The following is a 25559-nucleotide window of genomic DNA, read 5'->3' on the forward strand; positions in this document are numbered from 1 at the left end:
TTAGGTCATATCATACAGATTTCATTTGTTTTCCTGGCTAATGACTAAGTAAAAATTCTTTGTGTAAAACAACATATTAATGTTTAAAAACATTTTGATTGCATCCAGAAAGATCCCAGGAATTAATTTGAAAAAAATTCTCTGAGTTGCACGCTGCCTTTATGATTTTGGTGGAATTTATAATAAATTTTAATTAGCATTTACACTTAAGATGTAATGTATCATAATCCAGTCTCATTCTCTTAAAAATCATTAAAATTAGTGAGGGAAGACAAGCTACTATTTTTTTTCACTTCATCTAGGAGGGTTTCTTTCAGTTCAGTAATAGTATAGATGCATATACTGTCCATTGAAAGATGGGAAAATTGATGAAAAGTAATTAACAGCACAAATTAAGTTTTGCTATCACCCTGAAACAAAATAACTACCACCAGATGCTAATTAGCTGGAAAGTATAAGGAAAAACAGTCTGACAAGGGCATTCAGAACAAAAAGTACCAAGTTTTTTTTAGTACAATTACCCAATTTTATGTGCTGCGTGCTTCTGGCTCCCTTAGTCAAGATCTCTCTCTGAGGACAGAGTGGCTGTTTCTCTCCTCCTCAGCAGAAGAAAAAGAAGGGCCAAAGAGTATGTGAAATGTCAGTCTCATTTCTCAGTCAAATTCAGCCAGCTATAAGCATAATTCACAATATAATGTAGTGATGATGCAAATCCTAGTCTGGGCTTTGTTTCCTTTTCCTCTCACAGATATGACCTATACAGCAGGCTGAATTCTGGGTATCTACTCTGTATGCTAAATTATTTAAACTATTGCATTTTCTTTGAGCTTCCTGACACACCTCTACATTTACAGAAACAAAAAATGCTGCTCCCTCCCCCTATCCCCCCACCAAAACAAGGCAGGCTGTCAGGAACAGTGGCTCTCATCACTTCTATGCATGATCCAAGGGACAGCAACCAACGTGTCAGGGGGATGCTCTCCCTACAAAGAAGGGAACAAAAGCAAGACACTGAACAAAAGCAAGACACTGGTTTGAAGGTCTTTGAGACCTTTCTAATCCTTAAAGGAATCACAGGTTTCAGCCGTAAAAAAAAAAAAAAAACCCAAAAAAACCACCAAACCAAAAAAACCCCCCAAACAAACAAAAAAACCCCAGCTGAGTCCAGGAGAAGGGTATGAACTGACGTGCCATGTCTTTTGTTTGAATTTGCCACAGCAGCTTTCCAGTATATATGGATGAACAAGGCAAATATATGGATAGTTTCTTCAATAATTTACTTAAATAAAATAAATAATTGGTATAAATGCTAAAAGATAAAATAAACCACTTGTTCTATTTCTGGGCCACTTCTATCCTCCTATAATCCCATATTCCCAAAATTCTAAGGACACAAATGCAGCTAGTGCAGCTGGCAAGACACAAGTGAGGGTTAATGGTATCTTCTGAACTTCAGGAGCAAAAGGCAAGAGCAAACACAGGCAATGCAGTCTTAAAATCTCCTACTGACAGGAGGCAAAAAGCCACATTTCCTACAGGGTCCTTCCTTGTTTATGTCTAGGAGGTTGTCTAAGACTAAAGACTACTACCTTTCCTGTCACTTTTTAAATGTTATGTGCCTTTCTCTTCTCATGTATTTTATACACTCATGTATTTTATTTTTTTTCCAATAAATTACATATGTTGGTAATAGAAAACATAAGCTACACAATGTGGATTCCCAATTCCTTGGAATTAATTAGTACTTCACTGAAGGGCCATTTAAGAAAAATGGACTTTTATTACTATGACTAATCAGAGCAATGTTGTTTACAGTAAGGGTATATTGTGCATGCCTTTAAACTGCTTTTGCAATATAGAAGAAAAATTGGCAGCAAATGGCATATATTGGCTTGCATCCATGCTGTTCCAGGTTGGTTATATTTACACTGCTCTGTAGAAAGCAAGCCCCAATGGATATGTGGAAAATATGTCAATATATCTGTGTTCAGCAGCCAGGGCTTCCTCTAAAAGGGAGCAAGTTGTTTTTGTGCCAAGAGGAGGCCAGAAGACAACTGACACTGAACAATCACAGAGCTGGGGCCATGGTGCAAAACAGAGACTGAGCCAAAACAAGAGCACAAACACATCCATGAAATGTGTGCCACACACTCACACATGTAAATCACTTTAGAAGATTTTGGAAAAACATCAATAACTTAAAAAATAATTTGTAACCTAATCACTGCGCGGGCATTTACCACTACAGCACCTAGTACCGAGGGTCATGGTAAGGGAGTTAGAGAGATATGAAGCTTTTCCTTCTGCTTTCATTTTGCTTACTTTCTTCAACAGAAATATTTGGTGCACACTGAGTTTTGTTGTCCTCTCTCCATGTCCCCCTGCAGTTCTGTAGGTTTTATATCCAGAGGTAGAAAAGAAACCCAACAGAAATCATTGAGAAAATTATATACAGCAGGAATATGAATAGCATCTCATTAGGCAAAGCTATTACTTCTTTTTTGGTTGGTTTTAAATCAGCAGCATTTCACTGTGCCTCTTTTTAATTAATATTTTTCCATAACAGGTTTTAGTTGTTGTGATTTAAATGCTTTAATTCTTCACAATATGTAAGATATTTTATACAACACAATCATCTCTCTGAAACATCCCTGCTCTTTGTTTAAATTCAGAGATTTTAAGTATCAGTCTAGCAGGTGACAAGTCTGCTCTCACCAACTGAACCAGCAAGAACCCTGTTCTCATAGGACCACTATTTAAACTGATATTTATGTTGGCACTGGTAGTTATGGTATGTCTCTGTTAACATAACTGTGATCAATAAATGGACAACAAAGTTCTTTCACAGGAGCCATCCATCTGTTACTTGCTGTTAAGGTATTGATTTGTATTCTGCATGTGCAGCCACATTACCACACAATATACATAATACAAGGATGCAATTACTGAAACTAGTAACTAAACCTTCATTTGTCTCATAGGTGGGGCAAATAAAAATAATGGACTCGTGACATTCATACACAAGCAACATTATTATTCCCATTTCTCCATTTTGGTGCCAAGGAAAATACATCCACACAAAACACACCTAGCAGTATCTTGAGAACAACAAAAGGTTTCAAAAGTTATGGTATTGTAATAACTCCCTTTTCAGAAAGCTGATTAGACAATCTTAATAGGAAGTTTGGAATTTCAACAACAACAAAAAATCCTCTGCCTCATTTAATGAGATCGTTTAATGAAGAGTGCTCAATTACAGTTTTATGAAGACTTCCTCACATCCCTTTAATTGCTCTTTCCCATTCTAATTAACCTCTTGAATGCCAATCTAGTTTTTTTCTGGCATGCCCGTGCCTTTTCAGTGTGATCCAGTTGCTCGCAGCAATAGCAGGACATTGAGCACAGATTCCCTATGCAGTGTGATCCCTCTGACAAACACCCTGCAGATGGCACAGCGTGGGCTCCTGCACAGGCCAGCCTGGCTCTGCTGAGCTTCCACAGCACACCCTGCTTTGGGAACAACCGTGTGCTTTGCCTTCTGCTCTTAGCAGACCTTTGTAATAGAACTATTCAGTGGAAAGAGTCACAATTCATCGTATTAATAACCATACTTTAGAAATCAGCAACAGGAAGATTCACCAAAGATTGTGCATTTTTCCCTTCCCCACCATGAACTGAAAGTCCTTTCCAACTGAGCAAATGCTGATAAATTCTGCAGCCTCTTGCCACTACAAAAGATGACCCTTATTCCAAGCTGCCTTTCAGGGATTTTGGTTAATGCGTGTGAGGAAGTAGTGCAAATCATTCCATACTGGGGAGACAAGATGTATTTTTTTTAAAAGCCAAAGATTTTATGATAGTTAGGATACAACTAGAAATGCTGAGGTAGAAGTCAGCAAATCTAGATCACTGGCAGAATAATGAGTATAAAGCACTTGTTAATTTTTGTTTTCTTCTTTGCAAGATAAACTGCTACAAGTTTAAGCTACTACTCCACAACAGTCTTTCTCTGCAATGTAACACAGAAATATTGCAGCAGACATGAAAATTATATGCAGTATATCTGTTCCTTTAGTCCCTACTTAAGGCAGGGCAAAGATTGCACAGACATGAGGAAATAATTTAGTAAAGGAAACTTGCCTCATAACAGACAGAGACTAAAACATTTGCACTATAATGAGCAAATTGCCATAAGCAATCCTGGGTTAAGCCACATAAAATCAAAGAGAAGAATAAAGACGGAAAATTCAGAAATCTCTGCATAGGCAGAGGAGAAAAGTAGTCAGGGGGATATAAACAATCTCACTGCATGTTTAGCTCTTCACATGCCTTCTCTGTTTCTTGTCAAGTGCTCCCATAGCAGGAAGATCTCTGTACTCCTAAACACACCCCTGACCAATGCTTACCTTCTTGTCATTCAGACTGCCTTGAACTCAGAGTTAAATTTCTCTAGAAGAAAGTTTACAGGCCACTACATCTCCCTCACATTATCTACCATTTGTGGACAGCTATTGTTTATAAGAACATATTATTAGTAAGTTACAAAACCAAAGAAAGTAAAAGGGATGACTGAAAAACACAGTAGCTTCCTGAAATCTCATTTGAAAACTCAATGTGTTTTAAACAGAAGCTAGAAGACAGGGTGAAGTCTTAGCTGTAAGTCAACCAGAAACAAGCATCAGACTTCAACCCCGTGTGTCAGCCCATCCAGGGAAGATCAGCTTTCTCAACTATTGCTTTTGGCCCACCACAGTTTAACTGCATTTAGAGTATCAATTGTCATAATTAATCAATAAATTAGTTTCCTGGAACAGCAGTCTAACTGCTTATTTTGTTATGTTCTTGTTTACCCCTAAGATGGATATTTCTCATATGGGAAGCCTCACCGAGCACCTCCTCACTGAGCAAGTTTGTTTTCAAAATCAGCCTCCATCAAATAATGTTCTTGCAGCCCTTATGCCTAAATGAAGATGTCAACAGTGACTGTGTGCAATGTCCATCCCCACTGTCTTCTAATAAATAAACCACTGTCAGACCACACTTCTGAGTGTCCATAACTCTTCCGAGCATGGCTGTCAGTGGAAGTGGCCCTGTCTGCACTGACAAGAAACACACCATGGACACAGTGGGCTGGACCTAATGGTGGCTTTTTTACACTCCCAGCTATTTGGAGGGTAAAAGGGTCAGAGCCAGGCAAAAAGCACTGCCTAAGAGCAGTGCAGAAGCTACAGGGAACTGGGAGTACCACAAAAGGATAAATGCAACGGTACAAAGATAGTATCTGCTTGAACATACCTGCATCTCTCAGACTTTAACATTTAAAAGGAGAGTATTGCTCAAGTACTTGCTGCACCTAAGACTGAGAGGCACTGCATGTCAGAGAGCTTCAGAGCTCTCACTCATGTGATCAGTTTCTTCCAACTGAATTAAAATTCTCCAGGACACAAAGCTAAGGATATGCTGTGGAGAAACCCACTCTCTCTCCTCCCAACTTTTATTTCTTAGGCCATGCTTCATGCTATAGACAAATACAATCAATTTAAAAACCCAGAAATATCTTCCTGGTCTCTAGGCTAGACTTCACAGAAACATCTTTTACTTTTATTCCTTTAAAATAGAAACTAACAGAATGTGGGCATTTTTTAATATAGGGAGTGATGCAACAGACTTAGAAATGGACTGACAGCATGGAACCCACACAAACAAATTACAGCTGCTATCAGAAACCAAATATGCTGTGTAGGCATAGAAAATTTTTCATCTCATAATATCTTTAGCATAATGTATATTCTTTTGTTTCTGCTATAAAATGGTTTCATTTAAGTCCAGACCAACTATTTACGAGACCAAGCCCATCTTTCCCATGACTCCTAGAATTTCAAACAGCTCCTGATTTGCTTCATTAAAAATCTTTGTTTTAAAGCTTTATTAATTTCATAGAATCACTGTATATCATACCAAATAACTGGCTTCTGTGACATATATTTACACCTGGGTGATGAATCAAGACTTCTCCTCTTTAAGACGACTGGGCTTAGGTATATCACAGCTTTATTGTAACAGGTTATTATTCTAATGCTTTTAATGCTCTGAGATTCTTAATAAGAGATGCAGCTCCCAGGAGAATTTTGCTCTTTTCTTCTACCACCATGTAAGAATCCTATATAGAAACACAATTTATTTTTCTGACACAGAAATAAACAGGCTGATCTTGATACATGGAAAAATCATCGGTAATTATTGCTTTGATTAACGAGTCAGTATGTCATGGCTACCTTTTAAGAAATTTATTGTCTCTTGAGTGAGATACAAACCATGATCATTCTAAACACCCAAAAGAAATGTGGGAAGGTTTGAGCCTGTTATTAAACTACAGAAGCTATCTACATATTGACACATACATTAATGAATACAAACCCAAATATTTTCAGAGACTTCAGAGAAAGCTTCTGCTTAATTTCTTTCATGCAGAGTTAAGATAGAAAAATATGATCTTTTTAATGCAAAGTTAGGATAGAAAAATCTGAATCTTGCACAAAGTTTGATATTGAATGTGTTTAACTTCACATATATGCAGCACTTACTTAATTTTAAGTGTGCAGTTTCACAGCTCAGCAAGATTGCTTTGCTCTTCGTGACAGTGGAAAACAATGGATGTCACACTATACCAGAACTTTCAGGCTTCAGTTTTTAGACAGTGCTCTGCCAACTTCTAAACTACATTAGAACAATCCACAGAGGTATTTGCAGAAGGATATAAGGAAAATCACAAAGAAACTGGGCAAACAGCACATAGAACCAAAAATGGTCATGCCAAACCATTAAGATAATGAAATTCTGGTATCTCCTCTGTACAGCATAGGTAGACTGGAGTGAACATTCATCCATGTATCATGTTTCACAGTCATGAATTTGGGTAGGGGACATGCAAAAAATTAGGAAAGTTTCAGTAAAACCTTATAAAATGTCCTTTAAGACTTTCTATAAAAACTCCCCCAGTACAAACCCAGTTGCCTTTCACCTGCTGCCCCAGTACAAACCCAGTTGCCTTTCACCTGCTGCCCCAGTACAAACCCAGTTGCCTTTCACCTGCTGCCCCAGTGTAAAAATCTCAGTGGAAGGCATGGAAACCTCACCAGAAAGTCTGGGCACTTAGTCACAGTGTCATTCTAAAACAGAAGGAAGTTTGAAAGCCACTTGTCTCCATTTTTTCCTCCAATCCTAAAACATCAGCAGAATTTATGAAGGAAACATTACTTAATAAAAGAAGACTTGCTTCTTTCCAAACTTTTATGGAAATGACATTGCAAAACATATTTGGCATCCAACCATGAACAATGAATTCAAAGTCAAATAACCAGAGTGTGCAGCATGATTTACACTTACAAAGCATTGACGTTCTTCCAGACCAGCAGCATTGCAGGAAAGATCCTCATCTTTCGGAAATTAATTCCAAGTAATTCACTGGCATTCACATCTTTGGTAGGAACTTCTCCTTAGCCCAGTGGGCCCCTGGTGAAGGGCCTTGGGGTGGGACAGGACCTTCCCCCTGGCACTCAGGGAGCACACAGGGAGCTGTGCCCTCGGCACAAAAGGCACCACAGCAGACATCACCACTTTCAGCAACCCCTGCTGTCCTTATGTCTCTCTCAAAATCACAGGGCTTCAACAGACAGCAGAAACTCAAACAAGGGCGACGTTGCTTTTCTCCCCTCAAGACACTGCTCTGTTCCCAGAAAACGTAGTTTACATTTTGTCCAGCCCCTGTTTCCAGACAGATCAGCATTCACTAAGTACATCTGCCACAACTTTGGCATGACTGCGATGCATTCAACCTACGCCACTCACTCCCTTAAAAGATGCTCTTACCAAACTGAGTTGTTTGCTTTTAAAGTGACCTGGCTGAAATGGAAGCATTTTGTTTAGATTTTCCCAAAATAAATGAAAATATTTCAGCAAAAGCAGCTGGGTTCCCATGTGATAATTTGATTTTAATGGCATTTCCATTTTCATTGTAGATATACTGGCATAAAGTTGCAAATAGAATATAAATTTCACAATCACTGGAAGTGTAAAAGCTTACTGGATAATTTACTTGGTTATTCTTATTTTAAGAAACAATACTGAGAAATGGGAACTCAAGTCTAAAGATTAACAATGCATGTAAGAAAACAACAAAAATACTGCTCTTTTCAAATATGATGTAATGAATACATATAACTAAAAGGAATAGAAACTGCTACCTTAGCAACACAGGTTGCACATGAGAGGGAGGGCCCAGGTTAAGCTTGGGTCCAAAATTCTGGTCTGTCTTGGGCCTACATAAGGGACAAAAGTAAGATACCAATAGGCAACACTATTTCTCCTAACTCAACCACAAGAAACAGAGAAATGGGGTGGCAGCCCTGACTGTGATGCTGCCAAGGTATATCCAAAGGACTCTTGGGGAAGTTGAGCCTTTGCCTGATCCTCCCAATAATAAAATTTAAAAAAAATTAAAACAAATCAGAAGTGGCATGGGTAACATCAATTCAAGACACAGTAGTTTTCAAGTATGCAACAGGGGCACAGATATTTTGTGTAAAGCTCGTATGGTAGCACCTTGGGCATCTTCTGGCATATCTTCTTTTTCGCTCATGTTTTGTCTAAAGTAAATTCTATTTAATCTTGTCATAGAAATAACAGGAATTAAAAGCATAATGTTTAATTGTAAGTACTTTTGATAGTACTAAATTCCAGAGGCTTTTCTCTGTGACATGGCTTTTCACTGAGGCACCTGTTGGCAGAGGGGAAAGCAAATGTCAAGCATACCTGCAGGCACTCCATGCAGCATGCTGGCAGGCGTTCTGCTACCAATCCAGTTGACTATAATAGCTCCCAAGACTAGGTGCAGCTTCCTCTGCAATACTTGCTTGCAATTTTGTTTTCCTGCCAACTTGCTAAAAAAACATCCGAAGCAAATCAAACTTTTTTGTTTGTTTTTGGCTGCTTGCTTATCAAAACTTTACAAAACTTTAATTTCAGCCTCATGAGCCCTGCAGCTGTAAATTAATTGAATAAAATTTACAAACATTATGCACTGATAAAGCACTTCCAAGACTTTTCCCTATTCAGTTGACTTAGCTGCTTGGCATGACAGTTTTGCTTGACATGAGTTCAGAGCCTCTGGAAACCTTCCTAATCCCACTCTCCAGGCCTTGTGCCTATTCATGGAACCATGTTAACCCAACTCCAGAAAATTAATAAATCTCAAATGGTTTTAAGCCCTCAGAAACACCCCTTGGTACACATTCCACCTTCTTTATATTGCAGGCATCTTGTTGCACAGAGTAATTCTTATTTGAAAGACCTAAGAAGAAACCAGTCTAGTCCCCAATCTTATTAACATTTAATAAAATATCTCATTTAAGATTATTGTGGGTTGAAGCATAATTGCATTTGCTACCATCATTCTGAAGTCATCTGTATATATTTCAGTGCAATATTCAATCAGTGTTCAAACTAAATATTTTCAATGGAATCACTGGATGATTTCTTTTATACTAAAGAACAAAAAATCTCTTCTGTCCATATAGCAATACATAAAGACCCTCATCCTCCCCATTTCAGCTAATATTTTTTATTAGACCACAAAGCACAACTTTTCTGAGGCACCTTATACTGGTATAAAATTAAGATGATCTCTTACATTCTGTGCTGAAGAAGGAGTAAAAACTATACATATTTTATGAAATATCTGGCTGCATTGTAAAGTTGTTTTCCTATATTTGTATCTGTTTAGTGTTTTGAAAACAAGTTTTAAGTAATAATCTATAGGGACTACAATAGTCTTTATGCTTAAAACGAAAATGAAACTCCAAGTAACATCTCTGAGTCATACTTATTAGAACTCACAGGCAAAGCACATGGAAATAAATATCCACGCTGTAACTACGTTGTTACATAAAGACATGAATTAAAATGGAGGTCTATATTGACCTATAAAATATATGTAAATAGTTCAATGAAGTTTTGATAGGGATTAATTAATACAAATAACTTTATATCACCCCGAAATTCCTTTCATTTCTATTTGTGTGGAAAATTAACCACAAACCACATGATGCTAAAATATGACGAAACCCACAAGTACTGCTCTCTTAAGTAGTCAAAAAGTTTGCGAAAATATTGGGTGCTTAAGGAAGGGAGGACCAGATGTTCCTAATGCTGATATACCGGAAGAAAGTTTCATAAAACTTGATGCATGCAACAAGAGTGTGATTCAAAACAAAATCCATAACACAAAATATTGGAATTGATTCAGCTGTGTAAGAGATGGAGAGAATACAAAATGTTGTTCATGTTTTGGCAGACTAATCATTTTAACGGAATCAGATCATCATTTGCAACAGACCCCTAAATCTACAGATGTGATGATGTCATGAAACTCCAAGAAAAACGTGTAAATATATTTCAGAAGTCAGATCAGAGCTATTGAATGACACAAAGAAACATGGAAGAACAATGTTTCTTAGGTCATCTTACTCATAATTCAGTCAAGCACTACAACTGGCTAATATTTCATGGGCAGTATTTAAGCAATAAATACCAAAATAAATTGGGGACCAAAAGAAAAAACATTTTCAAAGGCATAGAGTACTTTCATTGGCCTTTTCCCACATCAGGGAAACAGAATTTGGGCACATTACTACCATTTATCCCTTGAAAAGCTCCCACATGAATCAGCTGTGCCCTTAAGATTAAGTATTTGAAATGCCTTAGACTAATTTTAGGAAGGACAAAAAATTCTAATATATACTCAGGGCAATTGTTACAATAACAGCCTTGGAGAGAATGACCACATGGGACACACAGTGTCACTGAACAGGGGACACCAGTGCCAGGGGGGAATATTGCACCACTGTTACTCAGCTGAAACCTGGAGAAATAAAGCAAGCCTCACCAAACAAAGAGAAAAAAAAGAAAATAATAATTGAAAATGGGTCAATTTTCAAAACTCAGTATTATTTAAGATGATTTCATGTACAAACCTGAACTTTTTGGCTGTTCCTTCTAGTTAGAAAAATATTAACCATGTGCCTAGTATTTTATTTATACAGTTCTAATCTTCATCTATCATGACACAGTCAAGCAGCTAAATCCATCTTAGCCAACACTTACTGCATTAAGGAAGCTCAAATACAAGTTTCTTCCTCCTCATAGTTATATGGGAAAATGTTAGGTAATCCCAGAATTTTTTTACTTTAATATTATTAATTTAATATTACTGCAATATCAAGAACTCTGAGTGGATGAAGGCATTTTATACAAAGACTATCTGTATTGTAGGCATGGCACTGATGGAGGCCAGGATAGTCTAGATAATGATAAGTCCTAAAAACTCAATATGAATTATATCTGAAATGCAGTGAGGAGCCACAAGCAGTAAAGCAGGTTTTTAAAAGCTCATGATTTTGAGCTTATGTTTTGCTTTGAACCAATCCTTTAACAAGGGTTCTGCTCTATTGCATATCATCTCAGAAGCATTTGAAGAACAATCATTTTCATTTTCTCATCACCCAGGCACCCAATCCTAATTCCTCACACCAATACTCCAACATCAAGAAGGTAGGCGAGTTTATAAAACACCTGAACTGAAGAGCAGGAGCTCTGTTATCACTTCCCTGTGAATGCTGGTGAAAATACTGAGGCAGTCTGTATATTTTATGTATTTTATTTTCATCTCCTTACAAGTCACATGATATACTCAAAAATCCTGCCAAACCAATGTCTTACACCTAATAACATGGTCTGTATACCATGTTGTATTAGCTGGTTGGCAGGTTCTGTTGCTCATTTATCAAGATGTTTAGGAATTAATAGATGAATCTCTTTCTGCTTTTCTATTAGTGATACTGGTAAGCTCTGAATATGCTGGAAGAAAGGAGCTCCAAAACAGATAAATTATATGGTCGCTTCAATACACATAAAAGCAGAAAGGACTGCAAGCCTAAGAATTCATAAAGCCTGTGAGAGACACAGAAGACCTCTGTTAAGTACAGCTAACAGCTGATATATTCATGGTTTGGTTTTTTTTAGGGAAGACTGGTTTTTAAATATAGTGATGGTCCTATATAATTAACATGAAACTCAGGGCAACACTAAAGCTCACAGAATAGACAGATATGTGAAATAAGCAGCAGATATCCCACTTCATCAGAATAAATTAACTTTTAAAGAAATGTGATTAAAAAATTAAATAGTAGAAATTATAAAGTACATGGTTTTGCCCACTATGAAAACTCTCAGACCATAATGACTGTATTTTTTCAATACATGTTCTTATCTAAGTTTTCTCAGGTGTTTTATCATTACCATTTGTTATTTACAACATATGATTGCCCCTTTGTAACAGAGTAATAATTTGGAGGAATTTGCCATGGGTAGCCAGCTTTTCTGGAAGAGAAGATACTCCTTATTTTCTCTTAGTTTCTTTTTATTCACATGTGCACAAACTGAAATAACATAAAGAGGATGCTGCAAACAGTTGCCAAACCACACAAGGACAATTCCAATAGCAGCCCAGATGAAATCACTTTGTCCAGGCAGGAGGTCAGAAACTACTCTTTCAGCTTGTGATATTTCATTCCAACTCAGCAAAGTGCCTTCCTGCACCATTTGCACTCCCTTCACATGACTCTGCGTCAAAGATATGTCCCAGTAGGAACACTAACTCGAAACACAGCAGGCATTTTCCTTTCTCCCTGCTCCACTTTTGCTGCCTTGTTCTGAGGACAGAACCTATAACATAGAGCTAAAATGGCACATTTTAAAAATATTTCAGAAGATAATGATGCAGTTGTAAAGCCCAGACCTTGCTCTGCAAGCACAGTCTTAAATGTGATATGCCAAATGAGTTGGAAAGACAATTTCCTTGTGCTGCTCTGAGGAAAGACCAAGAAGAGATCTGGTGAGGCAGGAGCACATGTAGACACAGGGATTCTGCTAGAAAATGGGCAGTGATGACTGTACAACTCATGAGTGAGTCTGAAAGCTTTTCAGATGATCAGAAAGTGAGCACTGCACTGATAAGAGTGCAGAATTTCACCTAATGATGGATAGATCTTCTCTAAATTATTTGGAGGGTGATACACCAAAATTGCTATATTTAAGTGAATGCCTTTGGAGGCATTTCTCACATGAAACAGGACATAAAGAATGTAACTCACATAAGTATGAAAGAAGAGGTAAAATTACACTAAAGCTGAAGACCAAGTTTAAAAAAAAAAAGAAAATAAATTAGGATCGCTTAGTTTTTTAGCTGTCTGAAGAGAAGAACAAACAAATGAGAAAACAGATACATATACTTAAAGCAGCACTATAAGCGCTGAGTATTTCCAGTCATGCAACTCAATCTGTGCTCTGACCTTCAGAGGGTGAGCACCAATTCCCCAGCTTCACCTCTGCACCATTACAAATAATGCTGCAGGTACCCAATATGTGTTTAAGTCACCATCTTCTGGCCATCCAAGCATCACAAAGAGATCAGGCCTTCAAAGAGTGAAAAAATAACATTCACTTCAGCTTTCAAAATGACTTATCAGTGAAATAAAAATACAGACAGTTTCAAATAACTAAACAAGAAGTGAGATCTGTCTTTGCAATGACTAGGGAGCAAGGGGACAGATTGCCTATATCCATCCCAAAATGTCTTCATCCATTCCACAAGAGACTATTTGTGAAGCTAGTATCATCAACAGTGTCTTCTATTCAGTTAAAAATCAAGTAAGAAAGGCAACATTCCATTAGATAACTGTAAATACTGCCTGAGGGTTTGCGTATGTAAGGATCAAGGTCTTTTGCGATTCTGCTGACGGATTATCACCCATTTAATTATTGAGGTCTGTACAAATTATGGAGAGACATGCAAATGTAATTAGGAGGGCTAGTCTTTTAATGAACTAACAAGAAGTGCTATAGGTAGTTAGATACTTAATCATTGCTACAAGCAACACTAGAAGCTTTCTCATTAAAAAGTTAGTTTGCGAAGACAATTTTTTTCAGGTGATGAAAAATGCATGGAGAAACTGAACACAAGTTAAATTATGATTTCTGCTCATTCTAAGATTTCCCTTTATGCCAGAAAAAATAGAAAGCAATGCTCTGCTTCATTAGTCCCTTGGATGTGAAGGTAGCATAAATTCATGGCTTCACACCTACATACAGGAACAGGGAGAGTAGTGCACTGTGAATTAACTCCAAGGGCCAGGCAAAATCTCACTAGGGTCCACGGAAAAAGAAAAGCCAGCATGTGACAAGACCACTGTATGTCTTCCAAAGGTCAAGCTACAGTTGAACAGATGGGAATGTTACTTTTCACACAGCCCAGTCATGAACTGGAATATTCACCATGTTAAACCTTGCTAGAGCAGGTAAAAATAAATTAATTAGGCTGTAAAGGTACCATCCCAATTCTTTGGGACTTTTTTCTCACACCAATGTGTGCAGCCTTGACTGCAAAAACTTTCTTGAGAGCAAGGGCTTAATGGCAGCTGTGTGATAGAAACTAAACTGCTCCCATTAGACCACAGCAGCACTTAAAAAGAACCCAGGAGCCAAGGAGTGTGTTGCAGGCTGTACAATGACACTTGTCTCATACAACCCTTTGCACAATCATTCTTTTTTTTTTTTTTTGGTAAGACAAAGGTATTGAAATCATCACATCATTCTGCAACCATGTTATTGCAGGAAGCCTTGTCTCAGCACATTAATAGGTTCAAATAAGCCAAGCTGATGATATTTCCGAAACATAATCGACATAACTGTGGAATTCCACTGTTGAAGTAGTAGGAATTAGACAGCAAATTTTACTATCTCAGGCTATTGATTTGTTACCTCTATATTTAACCAGGTCATGAATGAATGAAGGGCCACTGGGAACCTAACGATCTAGGTTAGGATCTAGCATACTGCAGAACAAAAGGTTAGTTGAATTTAGACATCTTACCTCCTTTTCAAGGAACTTAATCTTCTAACTTCTGAAAAAAAAAAGCCCAAACCTACATATATTATTGATTTAACAACTTACAGAGTTCTCAGTAAAATTATAATTGGAACTAAAATTTGATCCTTGGATGAAACAAAGAGAGAAAAGACAGCTCTTAAAATAGTTAATATAAAAATTCTGACGTATCCTTTTACTACTAGGGTTATATATACATTGTACCAATTACTTGCAGGAGATGACAGGTATTAAAAATACATTTTAAACCTACATTGCATCTAACAGAATTTGAAATTCCTACATTGATAAAGCAACTAATTTTATTTGTTATTAATCCATAAATTAACTGTGGCTTTAAAAAGTCTGCCTTAAGTAATCACAAATACTAACATGACATCATTTGCAATAAAAATCCTGCATTATCGTGAACTTACTAACCTACCTAAAAACAAATGTGCAAATCCTAGCATTATAAATGTTATTGGCAAAAGGTCTATTGAATTTAACAGCATCAAGGTCTGAGCCAGTACTTTTCTAGATCCAGAAAGGTGAAATATAATATAAATTCTGAAACTCTGGAAGGACTCTAAAACCAACTTGAATGCAGTAAAAGTCAGTTTTTAGTGACAAATTCAAATTAGAGTGTGTTAGGAAAACTAAACAGAAGGAAGAAAAGAGCATATCTTTGTCTTTTTTACATAATTAAAAGCTATAAATTGAAAACTGAATTGAAAATGAGAGCAGAAAATAAAGGCAATGATTAAATATTCACTGCATGTAAAGAGAAGCCCTTTAAATAAAGCTTTCATAGAGCAGCTGAGCTGATATCCTCTACTAAATTATGCTGTTGTTATTCATAAGTAGTTTTGACAAGAATCAAATAGATGCAATAAAATAAAGTAGCATCATCAAATTTAAAAATAATAATAATAAAAACCCTTGGTAATTAATACAGCTCCACAGGAAATTAAAAAAAAAAAAGGCTAACAAAACTGGGGGAAAATCCTAGTACAGCTGTGAAGGAGTTTGAAAGCACCATATACTGAACTTCCCACACTGACACCCAGATCCAATTACCATCCCATATTATCCTTAGGTCATGGCAGCAGCAACCAGCTCACATCTCTGGCAAAGAAGACAAATGTAATCTGAGCAGGGAGATTCCCAGTTTGAGCCTGGGACAATGTAATTGCTGACAGAGAATCCAAAGGGTGACTATACCTTGGAATTGTGTAGCTTGCACCAAAGGAGTGGGTAAACCTCAGCCAGAATATAAGCTACCTTTCCACCAGGGACCTTTCACACTACAATGAGGACATGGAAAAAGTGCCTATGTGCCTGTAAGCAAAATGACAGATTTCCAGCTTCTTAGTCAGCTGTAAGCCTCATGAAGTATTTCCTTGAAATATTTCCATTACTGAGCAGTAACTGATGTCCAGAAACTACATTAGATGCCTCTAACCAACTGATACAATCATTATGTCTATTCTACTAATGGTGCCTCAGATCAAATCCTCATAGCACCTCAAAAAGATAAGGAAAGAAATGGGAAGTTGTTGCCAGGGAACACAGGATTAATTCAGAGCAGTTGGAACACACTTACACAGCAGTATTGGCTGCCTCTCACATAAGGAAAAAGAGGAGGTTCAACCTGAAAATATCCTTTGGAAGAAGAATCAGAACAATTCCCCAATAAATAAGATTTTAACACATACAGGGAAAATAATGGATTTGCTTCCCCATAGTAATTACAGTAATATATGTATACCCCTTGCTAGTATTCTATATATTTAAATTAAAAAAAAAAAAAAGCCACCAAACTTTCAGGGGGGAAATAGAAGTACTTTGAATCTTTTTTGATAAAGAAATAAAGAAATACTAGCTCAGGATCATACAGAAAAATCTTTTCCAGTTAGATAAAAAAGCTGCTTGAGCAACCATTATCATGAGGATTGCTTTTTATTGTTCATTTCCAGGCAGTGAAATCTGTGGCTAATGTGGCTGCCCCACAACAGCTGCTAATACTCTAGAGAGACTTTTTGATATTCTGATTTCCAGCACTGCATTGCAATACTGAGAGAAGTACAGGTAAAAGCAGGACACTTCCAGCCAAACACACTTATGTGTAAAACCCCTATAAACTATCCAGTGCAGGCACACATTAAGGACATTTACTTTTGAGGTTAATAAAACTTGTTTTACAGTACACCAGAGTCAGTAAAGGAAATTACTACCAGTGACATTAGAAATGGACTGCCTTTTGTACTCACTAATACTTTTTACAGTTTATGTCATGACCTAAAGCCCTAAGATTTTAACATACCATCAGGCGCCTTTTTAATAGTCTATACAACCAGTCCTGTGGGAGCAGGAAAGACGCAAATTGTAAAGAGCACAGAGCATTGGGCACATGCATTCTTAAATATATTTTACCCAATATCGCAATTCTTCGATTTCTCAAGGTTGAAATAAATCAAGAGCTGGATTCAGATTTTAAAAGAGTGTACCTGTGTAATATTAGAAAGTCTAATAGCTGTCCCTTAATATCCCTTTACCTAGCCAGAGCCAAAAGGAGGTTGGGAAGTATGAAGCACAGAGGTTATAGAAATACTAAGAAGAAGCACAAAGATGCTCCAGTAATGCCGCAGGTAAGATAGGGAAAGCTTCAGATTGAACAGTAGTAGATATACATGAGGGAACAAAGCAGCAGGACAAGTTGTTTCCATGCTTCAAACCCATTGTGCTGCTATCATATCCCCTAGTAACAAGTTCTTAATCTCTAGGTCATTAAACCTATCCTCACAGGTCAGACTCACAGTGCCCAGGGAAGCAGAGCTGCCCTCTCTCATGCCAAGAGGTTGATCTGGGTCTCAGTACCTGGTGTTATGTTCAAAATAACACTGGTGCAGCAGGTGATCACTTTAGACCTCATCCTACATCTGGGTTACCAGCAGCAAGCAGAGCTTGTGCTCTCTGTCCACATGCAGGCTTGGCCTTCACAGAGCTGGCAGAGGCTGCGGCTGCTGCAGTTATTTCACAGCACTGTGACAAAAGCACTGGATGTGACAAGGATTGCTATTGTGGCTGTGACAAGAATCCCTGCAGCTGTGACAAAGACCACTGTAGTGTCCTGCTGCAGGCATGCTGGCGGAATCCACAGTGAAGCTCAGTGACACTTGCTCTGTAATCCCTATGACACACGCACTTACCCAGAAGAAATTTTCCTAGCCAATCTAGAAGGCTCAGAAGATAAGGGATTTCCCTTTGAGGCCCAGCAGCTAACACCTCCAAGCTGGGTTACAGCCCCACCATACTGGGACTACCAAAGTAAAAATACGAGGTCAAAGTTATGCTGATGGAAGAAGGGCTAAAAGATTTATTTTTTATTTCCATGAGGTCAAGACGGCTCTAGGGCTATTGCCATTGACCAAGTTCTCCAGTAGACAAATTTGCTACTGCTCCCACTGGATCCCTACAAATCTATGCAGCCTGATGGGATTCATCCAAGAATCCTCAAAGAGCTAGATACCTCAAGAGCTGATATCATCGCAAAACCTCTCTCGATGATTTTTGAGTTGTCATGGGAATCTGGAGAGGTCCAGCTGACTGGAAACTGGCAAATGTCCCAGTTTTCAAGAAGGGCAAGAAGGAGGACCCTGGAAAATACAGATCTGTCAGTGTCACTTCAGTGCCTGGTAAAGTTATGGAGATTATTCTGGGAGGTATTGCAAAACACCTGAAAGACAACACAGTCATCGGTCACAGGCAGCATGGCTCTGTGAGGGGAAAGTCCAACTTGTCAAATCTGATTTCCTTTTATGACAAGGTAATGCACCTAGCTGATCGGGGGAAGCCAGTTGATGTAACCTTTTTGGATTTTAGTAAAGCTTTCGATACCATCTCTCACAATATCCTTCTGGACAAAATGTCCAGCACAGAGCTGGATAAACACATCATAGGATGGGTCACCAACAGGTTCACAGGTTGGGCACAAAGGGTTACAGGGATTTGGGTGACATCAGACTGATGACCTGGCACTAGTGCCCCTCTTAGACCCTGTGCTCATCAGCATCTTTGTAAATTACTTGGATGTAGGATTGGAAGGGATACAGAGCAAGTTCACAGATTATACAAAACTGGGAGTAGTTGAACTTCCTCAAAGGCAGAGAGGCCCTGCAGAGAGACCTCAGCAAATGAGAGTGCTGGACAACCACCAACCATATGAAGTTCAACAAGGGAAAGTGCTGGATTCTGCACCTGGAATGGGGCAACCCTGGATGTATGGACAGACTGGGGAAGGAGATGAAAGATGTTATTAGAGAGCATCCCAAAGAAGGACTACAAAGATGGTGAAGGGCCTAGAGAGGAAGCCATTTGAGGAGTGGCTGAGGTCACATGGTGTGTTTAGCCTGGACAAGACTAAGGGGAGACCTCATTGCAGTTACAACTTCCTTGTGAGGGGAAGAGGAGGGGCAGACACTGATCTCTCTGGTGACCAGTGACAGGACCTGAGGGAATGGCCCTGAATCTGTGCCAGGGGAGCTTGAGGTTGGACATTAGGAAAAGGTTCTTCACCCAGAGGGTGGTTGGGCACTGGAACAGCTCCCCAGGGAAGTGATCACAGCACCAGCCTGACAGAGTTCAAGAAATGTTTGGACAATGCTCTCAGGCACATGGTGTGACGCTTGGGGTGTCCTGTGCAGGGCCTGGAGTTGAACTCCATGATCCTTGTGGGTTCCTTCCAACTCGGCATATTCTGTGATTCTGTGTGATTTATCCAAAATAAATGGTTCATTCTAAGGTATCTCAATATTTTCAATGAGGTATCGTCAGTTTCTTTTTAAGGCCAAGGGCTTGCTCCACTTACAGCAATATAAAGCAAAACTAGTCTCTGATATTTTGTGGAGAGTCTGTAACAGAGATCACAGATCTGCCTTTTACTTAAAAAACATGACTTCTATTATATGTATCTATTTTCAAAGGCTTACCATAAGTAGTGATTGAAAATACTGGCATTTGGAACACAAGGGAGCAATATTCAAAAGAAGCTAGTTTGTTTTTCATTTTTTGGCACTTAGGGAATCAACAAACTTTTAGCTGAATGCAGTATGCCTGTGTTGAATTAGATGTGTATAAAGCAAAACAGAAATTACCAACCAAATATTACCATGACATAATTATGTATGGTTTCAATTTTAGGATATGAATCTAACCAGCAAACCCACAAAGTAGGCCCTTTCAGCAGCCTAAAATGAAAAGAAACTGCTGTGACAGTGACAGCAGTGTCACAAGACTGTGAGTATGAAAATCCCATCATGGCCTGCTAGCAAGCAGCCAGCAGCTATGTGCTCCCTTCATGGTCAGGAGTTCCCTTTAGCTGCCTGCACGTGCCAAGGGAAGCCACCTGTACTTTCACCTTAGCACTCAAGGCAGCAGCTGTGACCCCAAACTTTCAGCTGAAGGAGGGCTGAGTCTATCTCTTGCCCATGCAAAGGTTAAGAGAGCAAAAATCTTCCTGTTATTTGTGCTCCTCCTACTTGCTCTCCTTCCCTTTGTTTGAAATTTTGCTGTTATGAACCTGTTATCATCAGAGCCAACTTGCCACTTGTTATTGTTTTCCTCAATGGATTTATGTAGCTCTAAGGTGCTGTAGGCAAAGGTATCACGGCAAGAAATTGTTTAAACCAAATGCTTCTTTCTTGAACAAATAAAGGTCCATTCTACTTCCTTCTCAAAAGCAAGGTGGGAGGTTACATCTTCTGTAGAAAAACCCCACAATAATCTGCAATCTAAACTAACACAATTCTGTTGATTTCAGGAGCCAGGCAAGACACAGCATGTCCTTTGGGTTTCACAAGTTTGCCATGTACAATGAAACCAGATTCTGTCAAGGATAATTACTGCATCTCATTCAACTTGCAGTCATCTACCATAATAAAATTCTCACACTGGGTTTTTCTTTAAAAAAACACACAAACAAAATTAATAAAGTACTGGACAGCAACCACACTGAGTATTCAAATTATAATTTAATTTCTAACATGGTCCTGTAGGACTAGTCATGAATTTGTACTTTTGTGAGGGAACCTGGGTTATAACTTTCTTTGTGTTCTTTAACATTATTCTAGACCCTTATGCATGGTCTCCATTATGGTGCCTTCATCTATTGGCAGCAAACAAGGGCTTACATAGTATGCTGTATTTCTTGGAGAGTCTGTTAAAAATGCTTTTCTTGCTTAGTCTGTATTCATGTTAATTTGCATGTTGAACGCATGAAGAAATCTAAAAAAATTTAATGCAGAAGTGAACCAGATTTGTTCATTCTTCTGATAAGGTTAAGGGAAGACCATTATCTTTAACTGATATAAAAGTAAATTTACACCACAAAAGCCACCCCTGCATAGAAGGTTTCCTTCAGCTAAGTTTACTGGACTGAGACAATAACCTGAGTCAAATCATGTCTTTCACACAAGACTAAAAGCTGCCTTAAATGTAGACCCAGTGATCACCAGGGGGAGTGAACATGGGACTGTCACTGGGCTCAGTTCCATAAGCTCTTTCAGAAAGCCTCAAAAGTCCTTCTCTGAATTTCTGTAGATCTTCTCTTCCCTCCGATTCCATTAACATGCTCCTAATGCTCAGCAACCATTTTTTCACTTACAAAGAACCAGTTCTTAACTTACAAAAAATAACACTGTATTTCAGAATAATTGCAGCATCCATCATCTAGCTCCTAAAGTGAGAGCTGGAGCCACATGGTCATTTAGTTAATGGGTTCAAATAATGAGAGCCATACAACAAAAAAACACACCAAAACAACAAATACACTAGATTAAAGTAACTTCTCATGTTTTACCAGAGTTTTCTTCTCCAACTTAAATTAGAATTTGCAAATGTAAAGAGTCTGGCTTGGGGCTAGCATGTAAGACAAACAGTATCTTTAAAAAAAGAAAAATTTGAAGATGCATTCTTTTTTCCCACTAAGAAATCCTACTAGACCACATTTTTATCATGGTACAGAAATTCATCCAGTGTCCCTCACTTCGACTAAAATTGTCAAACAGTACCTGGAGTAATAGAAACTTTCACAAATATGTGGAAACTATTTAAGATGTCTAATAAAGATGTTGGAAGACCAATTATGATGATTTCTCCCCATAGATGAGACTTAGAGTCTAATATGAAAATACTTTCTTAACACACATCACACTGCTTTGTCACGAACCAAACATTTCTTGTTCAAATGTACAATAAATTGTATCTAAAACTATAGATAGTAGAGTGTTCATGCTAGCCAGTGAAACAAAAAGGACAGAAAATTGTGTACTCAGGAGGGAAAAAAAAATACAGAATTTCATACATCAACCTAAATATATCTGCATCATTTCTGCATAAGAATAAAATACCAGCTTCTGGTTCACTACTGAGTCTTTCCTTCTCTTTAGAAGAGAAGGAGTATACTGTTACATGTAATGGAGGGTTTTTTCATAAAAGCATTGCTAAATATCTTAGGAGGCTACCAAAATAAAAATAACAAGATGGACTTTAACAGTAGGCTTTTATAGACTAACCTCCCCTCAAATAGGAAGTTAACAGACTCAGCAAACTGTCAGACAGCTCTGAGCTAGGCAGCTTGGCTGACAGGATAAGGCCAGAGCCTCAGTCCAGAAGACTTCAATAAATTTGGGAGTTAACCAACAGACATGTCATGACCTTCAACAGGGAAAACCACAGAATTCTGCAACAAGAGTGGAATAACCCCATGCATTGACTGAAACCTTACCAAGCAGCAGTCCTTAAGAATATGCCTGTGATGTTACAGTTGACACCATGCTGCAAAAGTGAGCCCTCACTGTGAGCAAAATAAATGGCACTCGGAACTGCATCTGGAGGAGCAGAGCAGCAGACTAAGGAAGGCTAGTGCTGAGGCAGCTGGGGAGACCCTCAGTTCAAGAGTGATGAAGAGAAAATAGAAAAGGTCCAACAAAGGTGCCTAACACAAATACCCTGTGTGGAGAGGCTGAAGGAGCTGGGCCTGAAGAGTCTGGTAAAGAAGAAACCACAGAGGTATTTGTTATCTGTTTACAGCTCTTGGAAGGGCAATTCTTTGGACACCACCAGCAAACTCCTCTTGGTAGTGTCAGACAGCATAACAAGGAAAACAACCACATAAAGCAGTTTCAGAGATTAAAGCTGGACAGCTGGAAAGATATTCTCCCCAGAAACACTGGAATAGGTTGCCAAACAGGTTGAGAGATTTTGTCCTTAGAAAGGTTCGTCCAGACAAAGCAATGGCTGATCTGGTCCTTTGTTGCAACAGCCCCCTTTCAAGTTGTAGAACCTTGGATTATTGGAAGACTAGAACTAATTAGCCCTGGAATGGCCTTCAAGATGGCATTTTTATCATTCCTCAAAATAGTAAAGTTACAAACTATCCTTCCATTCATTATCAATCTATTATTTTACTGATTAGGTAGTGTAAATGTTGATTTTTTTTTCCTTTATTTCTACTGGATTTTTCAATGCAATACATGTATTCACAGAAACCAACATCTCAGTGCTTCTTTACGCTATTACAAAAAGCTGCTCTTAAACATGACCACATGTGCATCTACCTAATCTGGAAATCATTTACAAGACCTATGTCACAATGTTAATTCTTTCATTTCTTGCTTAATTAAGTAGTGTTTCTATCCCTGCACAAGATCTGGATTTTATGAAAGAGCTATGTTGTTATATATTCACTGGCATCACAAACTAGACAAGATTTGAAAGAGTGCTGAAAATGCCTCAGCCAGGCAGCATCATCTCCTAAAATAATGTCATAATCCTCATTGTAACCTCCTTCTTGCTTAGAATGAACTGATGAATTTGCACCAATGTGCTGCATACAAAAAGGAAGCATAGCATCTAGGAAATAGAGGTCACTAAAAAACTACTTTGTTCAATGAAATTCAAAAGTTCTAATCAATGACAAAGTTTCTTTCTTAAAAGGTAGCTTCTTCCTTAAATCTCTAACCAGGTAATGATGTGTCAGTATTCAAACTAGACACAAATGGCAGCCTTCATCTCTAAAAGAGAGCATATGTGCCAGTTGCAGGCAATTTTTGTATGGCTTTGTAAAGATGAAAGAGAGAAGCTTGGGGAAAAGCAGCAGAAAGCTCATCACTCAGTAACCTTAAGGCATAATGACTTCCTGAAATTCTCAGGGACTCGGAGCTGGGAGGAGGCTGGGGAATGGGCACTCACCCTGCACTGCTGGGTCACTGGCCACTAGCTCTCCTCTGCTGGTACCACTGCCCTGCTCCAAGGGTGCCACTCTCCAGCCCCAGTGGGGCCCAGCCTTGCCCTTTCCTCCGCACACAACTCCTCATGCATTCCTCTGGAGGCAGGAACCACTCACTGCTGCCTTGTCAGCCTGTTTCTGATTAACAGCCTGGTTTTGCTTGCAAACAAGTGCAAGGTGTTTGAAAATGCAGCCTTTGGTATCAGGATTCTTCCAAAGGGCCACACAAGCCTGCTGGCAGGTAGTACCATCAGGGAAAGGGAAGAGATCCTGTGCTAAGTCGTCGAGGATAGAAAGCCTGTATCTGTTCAGTGGGTCACTAAGCATCTTTGAAGTGAAAAATAACAAACGGAGAAATCAACCAGCACTTATTTAGAAACTGCTGCAGTACGGGAAATGAAGAAAAACAGCGACAGCAACAAAAACCCCACCCCACAGAGGAAAGCTGAAAGGCTGAGGATGTCCTTGGATGCCTTCCAAAACAGGCAAGCACACTTCATGCTGCTCTAGCTACATAAAGGTGCTTGCTTGCGAATTCAGCAAGTGTGTTGTCATCAATAAACTGTTTTAAATGAGAGGCTTTGATGCAAATAGTTTGCTCTGATCTTTAGTTAGTGAAAGGAAAAAGAAATCTTTCTGCAGCAGATCACAAGTACATCATACACAAACACATATCCTTTAGCCACTTTTAATACTTCTTTGCCAATTTGAACTTCTAGCATGATGTTACCCAAATAAATTGAGATCAGAATAAACATCTAATTTCACATGCAACACATGCTATAATTATTTTTATATAATATAAGCATAACGGTTAATTTAAATTAAATTGCTACTGCCTATCTAAAATTATTAATAGAAAATATTAAAAAATTGTTTAACATTTTTCTGTCTAAATACTTGAAATATTACTCAGGGTTAGAATGATTCACACCACCTTAAATACCCAGAACAGCACTCACTAATTTCTAGGCCCTCAACACCTGTGTTCAGATGCACCACAGTGCAAGCACTGGCTCCTTGGTGTTTGTGCCAATGGAGAGCCTTCAGGAGAGAAACTTGAATATTCTGGGCCAAAATGTGGTCAGTGCAGAACAGAGGAAAATGGAGAGGTTAATCTCCACAGTACCCCAGAGAGCCCCTGTGGCTTGGGCAGGGGACAGAAACACATTCAGGCCTTAGTTTCCCAAAACATACATTTTTTGTTCATTAAAGCTGATATGGAAGATTTGTTGGGAGTGCAGAGGGAGCAGGTTAGACTAAGGCTTGATCAATTTCCTAGCTGATGCA

At 38.5% G+C, this 25559-nt stretch overlaps 1 protein-coding gene and 1 long non-coding RNA gene across 4 annotated transcripts in view; one reads left to right on the plus strand and one right to left on the minus strand.

The window, feature by feature from the left end:
- The window catches only part of SMYD3 (SET and MYND domain containing 3), a 383946-nt gene that overhangs the window by 150962 nt on the left and 207425 nt on the right, over positions 1 to 25559 (minus strand). The window lies entirely within an intron of this gene.
- On the plus strand, positions 18197 to 20954 carry LOC146439408 (uncharacterized). The gene is made up of 3 exons (XR_014851247.1): positions 18197 to 18809; positions 20183 to 20278; positions 20802 to 20954. It is a non-coding gene; the product is annotated as an uncharacterized LOC146439408 (long non-coding RNA).

This window comes from Lichenostomus cassidix, chromosome 3, assembly GCF_008360975.1.
Source record: "Lichenostomus cassidix isolate B80296 chromosome 3, HeHo_3.0, whole genome shotgun sequence".
NCBI lineage: Eukaryota > Metazoa > Chordata > Aves > Passeriformes > Meliphagidae > Lichenostomus > Lichenostomus cassidix.